This window comes from Hippocampus bargibanti, linkage group LG02 (genome assembly GCF_051943395.1).
Source record: "Hippocampus bargibanti isolate YZ-2025 linkage group LG02, ASM5194339v1, whole genome shotgun sequence".
Classification (NCBI taxonomy): Eukaryota; Metazoa; Chordata; class Actinopteri; order Syngnathiformes; family Syngnathidae; genus Hippocampus; species Hippocampus bargibanti.
The window spans coordinates 12350639-12359912 of record NC_142735.1 but is presented as its reverse complement, the minus strand read 5'-3'; positions in this window follow the sequence as shown (position 1 = coordinate 12359912).

Sequence of the window (9274 nt, the reverse complement as noted above, 5' to 3'; positions counted from 1 at the left end):
GCAAAAGTGACTGCAAAGCTCCAAAGTCACAAGTTTCCTTTTATATAGCTCTACAGGAGCATCACCCCCTCCTTCCCTACAACCTCATCCCTTTACCCCTCCTTTTTCAACGCACCCCCTCCCCCCAAAAAGAAAAACAACCTGCATCCTATCTTCTTGTCAAATGATCCTATGCCAGCTTCATAAAAGACAACATGTTAACTACCATTAGTATAAAGGTGTATGTGAATCAAGATTTCATTTTATGCTAGCACTTGATGAAACAATGTGCTGCGTGTGTGTGCGTGTATATATATATATATATATATATATATATATATATATATATATATATATATATATATATATATATATATATACTAAGAATTAAGAATGGGAACTTGATTTTATTTGGGGAAATTTAAATTTTGACTGTGATTTTTACCTGAAAGTCACCCTCATTGTGTGTACATATTTCAGGTAAAACCAGACTCCTAAAAATAAGCGAGACGATTTTAAGTCTTTTGACCAACGCATTTTCTCCACAAAAATTGAAAACTGTGTCACGTTTGAGCCATTCAAACCTGATGTATGGTCAGAGGATGGCGTGTCTTCGTTGTGTGTTGTTTGAATTCCGCACCGACAGGAAGACAGCAGAGCAGCTGCTGTTTTCACATCCAATTGTGTGTGTGTGTGTGTCCACGATCGTGCGTGTCTGCAGGTGTGGTGTTTGGCTCAAGTCGGTGCGTAGAGGTGGCAGAAAACAGTGTGCTCACGTGCAAACACACAAAAATGCCAGCATGCTGACTCAGCCCACATCTAATGGTTTCCATATGGTCACGTTTCTTCTTGCAAACACACATTGACACACCTACACAGACATCCATGCGGCCGATGACTCACTCAACCCCTTTTTAGGATTTCCACTGCAGACTTTTGACCATTTATTTTTCTTTGTGACTTTTGGTCATCCACATTGCTTTTATACAAAGCATTAAATGCGTTAAGAAAGCAAATGCTAAACTTCAAATCCCAATTGCCCGGCATTGCCGACTACTTCCCCGCCACACAAGTAGACAGGATCCTGCCTATGCTAGAGCTCTGATAATATCGTCAATGTCAAAGAATTGTTGGAGGGATTCACTCCCTTTATATCTCTAAAAAATGCCCATTTCCTTCTTTTATATGCTTTCAATACAAGCTTGAATAGCAGTATATCATTCCGACTAAAAATATCTCTGATCACCTGTTTCCACGTGACATGATCTATTTTTCTGATCTCCTGTTTACATGCACCACTGTATCAATCCGAACAGTTGTGTGCCACGCACGGATCGCTGTAAATGATTTCACAATATAGAATTAATTTCTTGATTTACCACTGAATTAGTGATAGTTCAAACACCTCTATGAAAGCACCAATCTGGCAATACAAAGGAATGTAGGTCAGGAAACACTAGGAGGGCCTCGGGCCATGCAAGCGAGACACGCAGCTGCCGTAAATTGGCAGAGGTCGATGGAGGATTTGAATCCATGTTGTGGCGACAAGACGGGCAGACCGTCTACATCAAAGGTGATCCCACTGATATACAAGTATGTTAAAAGTCTGAGTGCAGGTGATGAATTTTGCTTGACGTAGCCTCTGTTCATCTGGTTGTGCCATTAAAATGTCTCTTAACTATGCCTCAAATTTCCCAAGATTGATATGTTGGTTTCAGAGTTGACATAGTATCATGTATGCAGCACCACGTTTTCACAATTACCGTGACACTGCGTCGAATAAAATCTCACTTTCAAACACTGTTGCGAACCAAAACGGTAGCACCTAACGTACATGATCTCTCCAAAAACTAACTCCAAAACAGCGGAACTCAAACCTGTGACTCTTTCGCTGAAAATCCAAAGTTTTTAGAGAGGACTTGGGGTGACTTGCAGTGTTGCTGTTACTGTAAAATACAACAACATTGAACGTTTTACCAGCAATGTTAAACACACTGATCTATTGAACAGATGCTCTTTGGAATTGATCTCAAAATATAGCCATGTCCGACAGCCATCCCCCGCCACCCCAAACAAATGCTGACCTCCAAACAGCATTTGTTTTTCTTTCGGGCCGCGCCAGCGTTGCTGCGGCGACAGGAAGTGTTGTTGTCCTGTCAGGCCGTTGTAATGGCAATATCCATACAGTTGCAATGCAAGGAGAAGCATGTTTCTTCAACCTCAGCCAGCTTTTTCTTTTGTCGGTGAAATGCAAAGATATTTATTTTTTTTTCTGGCTGTTTGAAATTTGGGAAACAACGCTATAAACCAGAGACCTCATTCAGAGACGATAAGAAAACAAGCATTCACATTTTCCCCTTTGACGATTCAATATTCAATTCAGGATATTATGTTTTTGGGCGGTATCAAGTGGTTAGCACGTCGACTTCACAGTATGGCAGGCTGATTGCACGTTCGAAATTGTCCCTGTGTGTGAATGTGTGCTTGAAGATGGCTGGGATAGGTGAAAACAGTACACTCTGTACTCTACTAAAAGTAATGTGCATACATACATAGCATTTCATGAACATGGCTATTTCATTCGTTTTAAATATTATGATGCAGTACAACAAATGTTGAATCATCTTGAATTAAATTACTGAACTAACTAAAATGGTATAAGCAATACCTCTCAAATGTACACCGAAAAGACCGAAACTGGCATGCTGAACCACGTCATTAAATTTTGTGCCATCATAGCAAAGCCAGCGGTCCCAGTCGGAGGCTTTGTTAGATTTTTGAGAGTCAGGTGATTTATTTCTCCAAAACTATGGTTACGAGCAAGATCTGGTTGAGATTTGGGAATATTCGCCGATCCATTGCCCACTAAGGGCTAAAGCAAACTCCAACCCGCCATAAATATAATTTTGGGGCTCTTGCGTAGCTGCAGTTGCGAGTGATGCCACTAAGCTGCTAAAGAAACCATTGCGTAATTGTGGATGTCGGAGAACATTGACGATGTGAAATGATAAAGCAGTTGTGCTTCTGTCAGAACGCTCGGTCTTGGTTTTTTTTCTGTCATCTGGACGCATTCAAACTTGAATGGCCTTCATGGTTGCACCCTTTATTAAGTTGGCCATCTTTTCAGACGGAGCGGCCACCTTGGACGGCAATGTTACGACTTTGGATCCCCTCTTTATACCTTTTTTTCTCCCCTTTGCCGTGGGCATCGCAAGAACACATATTCTGAAAGATGATTTGAAGGTCTTTCTCCCCCTCAAATTCAAGAAGTAATTTTTCTTACCATGAAGGTTTATATACGCGCAAAACAACATATAGCGTATGAACGACCAGCAATACACCATAATGTGTTACCATTGTAACATCATTCTAGTTTCTTTCTTGTTCTGCCTTTGTCATGGTCTTGGCCAATCGTGGAATTGATCGGCATGCTTTGATGCTATGCCTTGACCACTTTTGACGTCAGAAAAAGAGCTCCTCAGTTAGAATTCATCAATGATGCCAGCTTCCAATTGTGGCTCATCTTTTCGTATGAGTTCAAAATGGCTCAGTCAAATCAAAACACCCAACAGCCTGTTCACTTTTGGTTGTGTCTGTCTTTTCATGTATCCTGTTATGATGTCCGCTCACTTTCATGTAAATATTCCAATAGGAATTTGTCCAAAATGGCTGCTTTGAACTAAAAGTGCTACAATTGGGTTAATCGATAACAAATCCATTATCGCCATTATCAACATTTTGATGACTAGACCTTGGTTGACGTCAAATTGACCAAATTTCAGAATTTCAGTCCCGCAGCAATAAAAAGTGTCAGGTTTCTCTAGACGCCCTCTGAAAGCGGAACATTGTCTTTGTGTTTCGCAAAGGCATTCGCAAACATCCTGTTTTATTGTTTTATTTACAGGGGGGGGGGTGCTCTCAAGTTCTAATTTTCATCAAAGTATGAGGCGATAATTTGTGAGTTTCCGGGGAGTTGTGTTCAGGACACCATGAAATTGCAAAAAAGTGCATTTTTAAGTGTTTTAATTTAATTTAAATAAAGATGGAGGACACTGATTTGCTGTGGCGACCCCTTGAAGGGAAAAGCCGAAAGGAAAAGAAGAAATAACAATTTGAATCTCCATTTTCAACATTGTTTTGAAGAAACCAATGAACCAATTATATAAAGAGATAAAATTCAAAATTCATCTATATTAGGGGAAAAAAACATATACGGGATTGTATTGACTAGTGTATTTCCCAAATCTTTGTGATTTAAATGCTCAGTAGGCCGTTTGGAAGTAGCCATACTGTGCACCGTCCACTGTGTATTCTATTTTAGCAGCGGAAAGCCATCTGTCCGGTCAGCGTCTCGGGCCATGACATTGATGCTTTACCAGCGGATTGAAATGAAGAGACATGAACGGCTATTACGGCATCGCCGCGGTCTAAAGCAAACATGGACTCTCTGGAGATATATACGGTTCAGGACCACAGGAAATGTATAGCTTACAATTTGGAGCGGAAAAAGAGTGTAAATGTGTGAAATCCATCTCCGAGTTTTTGTTGTTAAATAGTGATGGCATTGTGAAAGTGAAATCATCCTTCCAGATGACAGATTGACTTCATTTCCGAACAAAGATTGATAGCCTTTGCGGAGTGCGGAATGGGAAACCACTTTGCATTTTCCGTGTGATGTGTTTTTAAATGTACATTTTGGTTTGGACTGAAACGTTACATGATGACGCCATGATTTGTGTTGCATCCTGCTAACGACAGACATGCTTCCGATATTAGCATACTTGCATTTATTTTAGGTATGGATTTTTGATTCCTCCTCACTGCATCTGCCAGTCGCAAAGGAAATACTGCCACCTTGTGTGAAAATGCTTTTTTTTTGTCTAAACACATGCACGCATTTTGACACACCATGGGCTTAACTCCAGCTGCTTGCCTCGGCGCAACACCCAGGCCTTGGGTTGTCACAGGCTTTCTGATTGTCAACAAAATCCGTGCTCGTGCTATATATGAAGTGCTGCCTCCATGAGTGAATATATATTTATTATCTTTATGAGCACTTGCTTTTCACCCCTTCCACAAATTAAAAGTGCTTGCAAGGCAAGCACTTTTTATTTGTGCTTTATTTGTTTATACATTGTCCAAGTGCCACTATTCCTCGTCATGGTACAAAAAGCTGTTCTGGACAATGGGCCAGCTCCATAAGCGACAAAGTTAAATGTTGCTGCCTGAATAAGACAGGACTGATTTTTCAAAACAGGCTCATTTTAGTCAAAAAAAAAGAAATATGTAGTCAAGTACCTCTTCATTCTTGATCCACAAAGTATTATGCTGGTGTCACAGATATCTTGTAATTGTTCCAAAAGGCCAGTGTGGAAATAGCACAGTGTGTCTCTTTCACAGGGCACATCACCTTATATTCACTTGTTACTTTTAAAACAGCAAAGTAAGCCCGGATAAATACAGAGGGTTGTGTCAGGAAGGGCATCCTACGTAAAAGCTTGGCCAAAACAAACATGCGGATCATACCTCTGAAGAAGGAGGTCACTGATTCGCTGTGGCGACCCCTTGAAGGGAAAAGCCGAAAGGAAAAGAAGACGACTTTTAAAACAGCAAACTACCGGGTTGAGTGAACGCTGGCGTGTATGGCTGTAGCTGCTCACCCTCAGAAAAAATATCCTGTAACTGTAAATTGTCCTTGTGAGTTTTGAAAGGTGCTTATACGTGAAATGTATTATTATTATTATTATTATTATTATTATTATTATTATTATTATTATTATTATCATCAATATTCCTTCACATATAAGGCACAAGGTCATCTTTTGAAGAAAATAAGGCTTTTGGGTGCGCCTTATACAGTAAGAAAATACAGTACTTTGTTTTGATGAACTCGGCATTGATGCCTGCCCGGAGACTCAGTCAAAAAAGTAAAAACAAAGCAGCTTGAGTTGTTTTAACGGCCCGAGACAGTCGACAACTTTCTGCAAAATGGCGAAAATGGCGACTATTGGAACAAAATGTAGGCAACCGCAAGTAGTGCAGTTGAGAAACAAAAATCAACCACCTCAACTTGTTTTAAAACCCTTTCATGCAGCAATAACGAGAACCTGTAACCCGACAACATGATCAGCTGTCCGCTGTCGTCACCGGTGTCCCCGAAAGGGTTAATGAACCGAATGTGGACAAACCCATGATAATTTCAGTGGTTTATTTGGTATCTCATAAAATAGCTCGGTTTAATGAGGAAAAAAAAACAGAACAATAAAAAAATTGTTGTTGTTGCCGGCTTCCAGTCAAGTCACATTTTCCTTCCTCGTATGTGCGTGTGCGTGTGTGTGTGTGTGTGTGTGTGTGTGTGTGTGTGTGTGTGTGTGTGTGTGTGTGTGTGTGTGTGTACAGAATGTGCGAGGTTGTGTGAGTGTGTGGGCTTGACACAATTCTAGGAAGGTGCTGACCCACTTTTAGTTGCCTGGCTTCTGGGGTGTCCTGCGTTAATTCTGCCCACGTGTGTTTTGGTCTGGGAGAAGCTGAAGGCTGATAGGTGACAGATGCCCATAAGCACATAAACACACAAAGCAGACAAGCATGAACAACAGGGATAAACTTGCACTTCAAATGATGAATATAAGTCGACAGAAATTGCTTTTTCCATGATTCCATTTTGGTTGTTTTTCTTCTAATGAATGACTTGATCCATGTGTAACATTGTGATAGAGTAAAGTCAAATGTGACACCTCAAATTTCAAATGGCACAGTAGTTGAATGACTTTGGACTTTTTTTGAGTATTGTGTTCCACCGTTACAGTCATTGTAGCTCCAGCTCTGTGCTCACTTAAACCAATGTTACTGATCTAAATAATCGCCTGCATCAGACACTTTGACGCACTCAAGGACATCTCCGTAATTGCACTCTTGTTGTACTACAAATACTGGACAGCGACGGATCACTTTAAAATGGTGCACTGATTCTCTGCACCAACTCTAGAGCATCATCATATGCTATTCTCTCACTGTTCACTTTAGCCCTGCTTGATACTTTAAATAATGTCTCACACTTGTTCCTGAGTGGTACCACTTACCGTATGTTCCGGTGTATAAGGCCTTGATTTTCTTCAAAAGATGACCTATGTGAAGCAATACAGTATTGAGGCACAACAGGTCGGTCTTGCAACAACTGTCAGCAGCCACAGACTATTTTTCCCTGTCGAATAAGTGGTAGAGTAACCTCAGGGTCTACTATAGTACCTTAAAATGTGGTGTGGCTTATATTTGGAAACTTTTATATACAGTAAAGTCTCGTTATATCGATATCGGTTATATCGATAGTACTGCTTATTACGATACTATTTCTATGAATGCAAGGAGAAAATTTACATGCCGCAGGATCGGATATATCGATAGTCCGGTTATATCGATATTTTTTCAGACTCCTGAGAATATCGATATAACGAGACTTTACTGTATTTATATATTGTATTTTGAAAAACATTTTTCATTCATTGAAGGTGCACCTTGTCGTTCAGCGCGCCTTATATTTGTAAAAAGTTTGAAAATGCACCATTCATTGGGGGTGCGCCTTATACTCCAATGCGCCTCATACACTGGAAAATACGGTAGCTCACTTCTTATTTCAGGCTTTGCGGTCGTCCACATCTCGGTCACGAAAACAAAGTCAGGGTGGTCAAGTGGGTCTTGTCGACGGCCAGTTTGTTCTTGTTTTTGCACTTTGCTTATAGAGGGATACATGTCATTTGTCCATGTGTCCATTTGTCAGCAGAAATGCTCCTACCAAGGTCAAGGGATGGGCGGAATGACCATTGCATCATGACCCTTTTGCCGCTGGACTGTTCTGTTGAAAGTCTGCATTAATAAGTCTTCAAAATAACTGTCATTAGAATATCTTGTGACGACATTTAGTTAATAGGATTTTTGATATTTACTGGAAATACCCTCAAATGTTTTGATTTACGGAAGGCTATGAATCGTTTTGGATCGAAACATGTTTTTTCCAGTACTCAGCATCCATCCAGCCATTGTTTCCTTTTAATGAACGGCTTTAATGATGCTTGGCTTGGCGTGATAACACATTTTCCTCACCTACGCCTGCCTGGAGGTCTGTAAAGTTAGAAGTAGAGCAACTTTTACTTGTCATGGCGACCTGCCAATCCTTCTAATGGACTTGGCAGCCAGTGTTTGCAGACCTGGGACTCTCGGCGCAAAGGCTCAACTCAGTGTGTAAAATTAAGATTTTCGTTTGGGTGATTGTTTCACCTTTTGTGAATCCAGAAGACCGGCAAAATTATTGATGATGTCATTCCATCCGTTTTTTTGTGCTTCCACCCTCTTTGCATTTCTTCTCCAATTTGAATCATGAAAATGTCTGCTATTTCCCAAAATAGGCATATTCTGGTTTGTGTTTTTCACATCCTCCAAATATGTACCTTGCTTGTACTCCAATTAATTCCACATTGTGCACATGGAGAAATTAGGAAACATTTACATCTTCGTTAACTACATTCCATTCCTACTACGCAACTTTTCAGCTCATTCAGAACGTCTTGACACAAGAATTTTCTTGATCAAACTGTGAGAGCTCTGAGCTTTCTGCATTAAAAAAATGGCATAAATAAATGCGTGCTCAAAAAAAGACAATGAAATATGATTTTCCTAAAACTTTAATTGCACAGTAGTACACATACACACACACACACACACACACACACGTTTGTTGTTCCGATAAAACCGACAACACTGAATTCTATTGCAAACACTTGGCAACACACTTTTAGAATAGGCCTCGCTTCCTGAAAGTAGGAGTCAGCGCCGATTTCTAACCCGTTCTTGCCCGAGAGCAACTCAGTGATATTTCCTGAAGGACAGGCAAGGGTTAGAATCACCTTCCCACATCTTCCGACTCACCAGAGTTGTGTCTTGCTAACAATTATTTGACAGCATATTGAGATGTAGAAATACCTTCTGTTCACTCCGGACGGATCTTCAGTTCCATCTGTTTCTCCTCCAAAGCCTCCTCGCACGGTGCCCCCTTGGAGATGCTGAGTAAATGACTCTCCTCACATCTGGTTCCCATTGCACACACAGAAGGTTTTTTAGTCAGTGGCGGACCGTCAAGGCCTGCAAAGCCTTCTCTGCTGGCCTAAAATTATCTGAATCACAGACTGATGTTAATTCTATTTTGTCCATGGATTCTTATTAAATACAGTAAAGTGTCGTTATATCGATATTCTCGGGAGTCTGAAAAAATATCGATATAACCGGACTATCGATATATCCGATC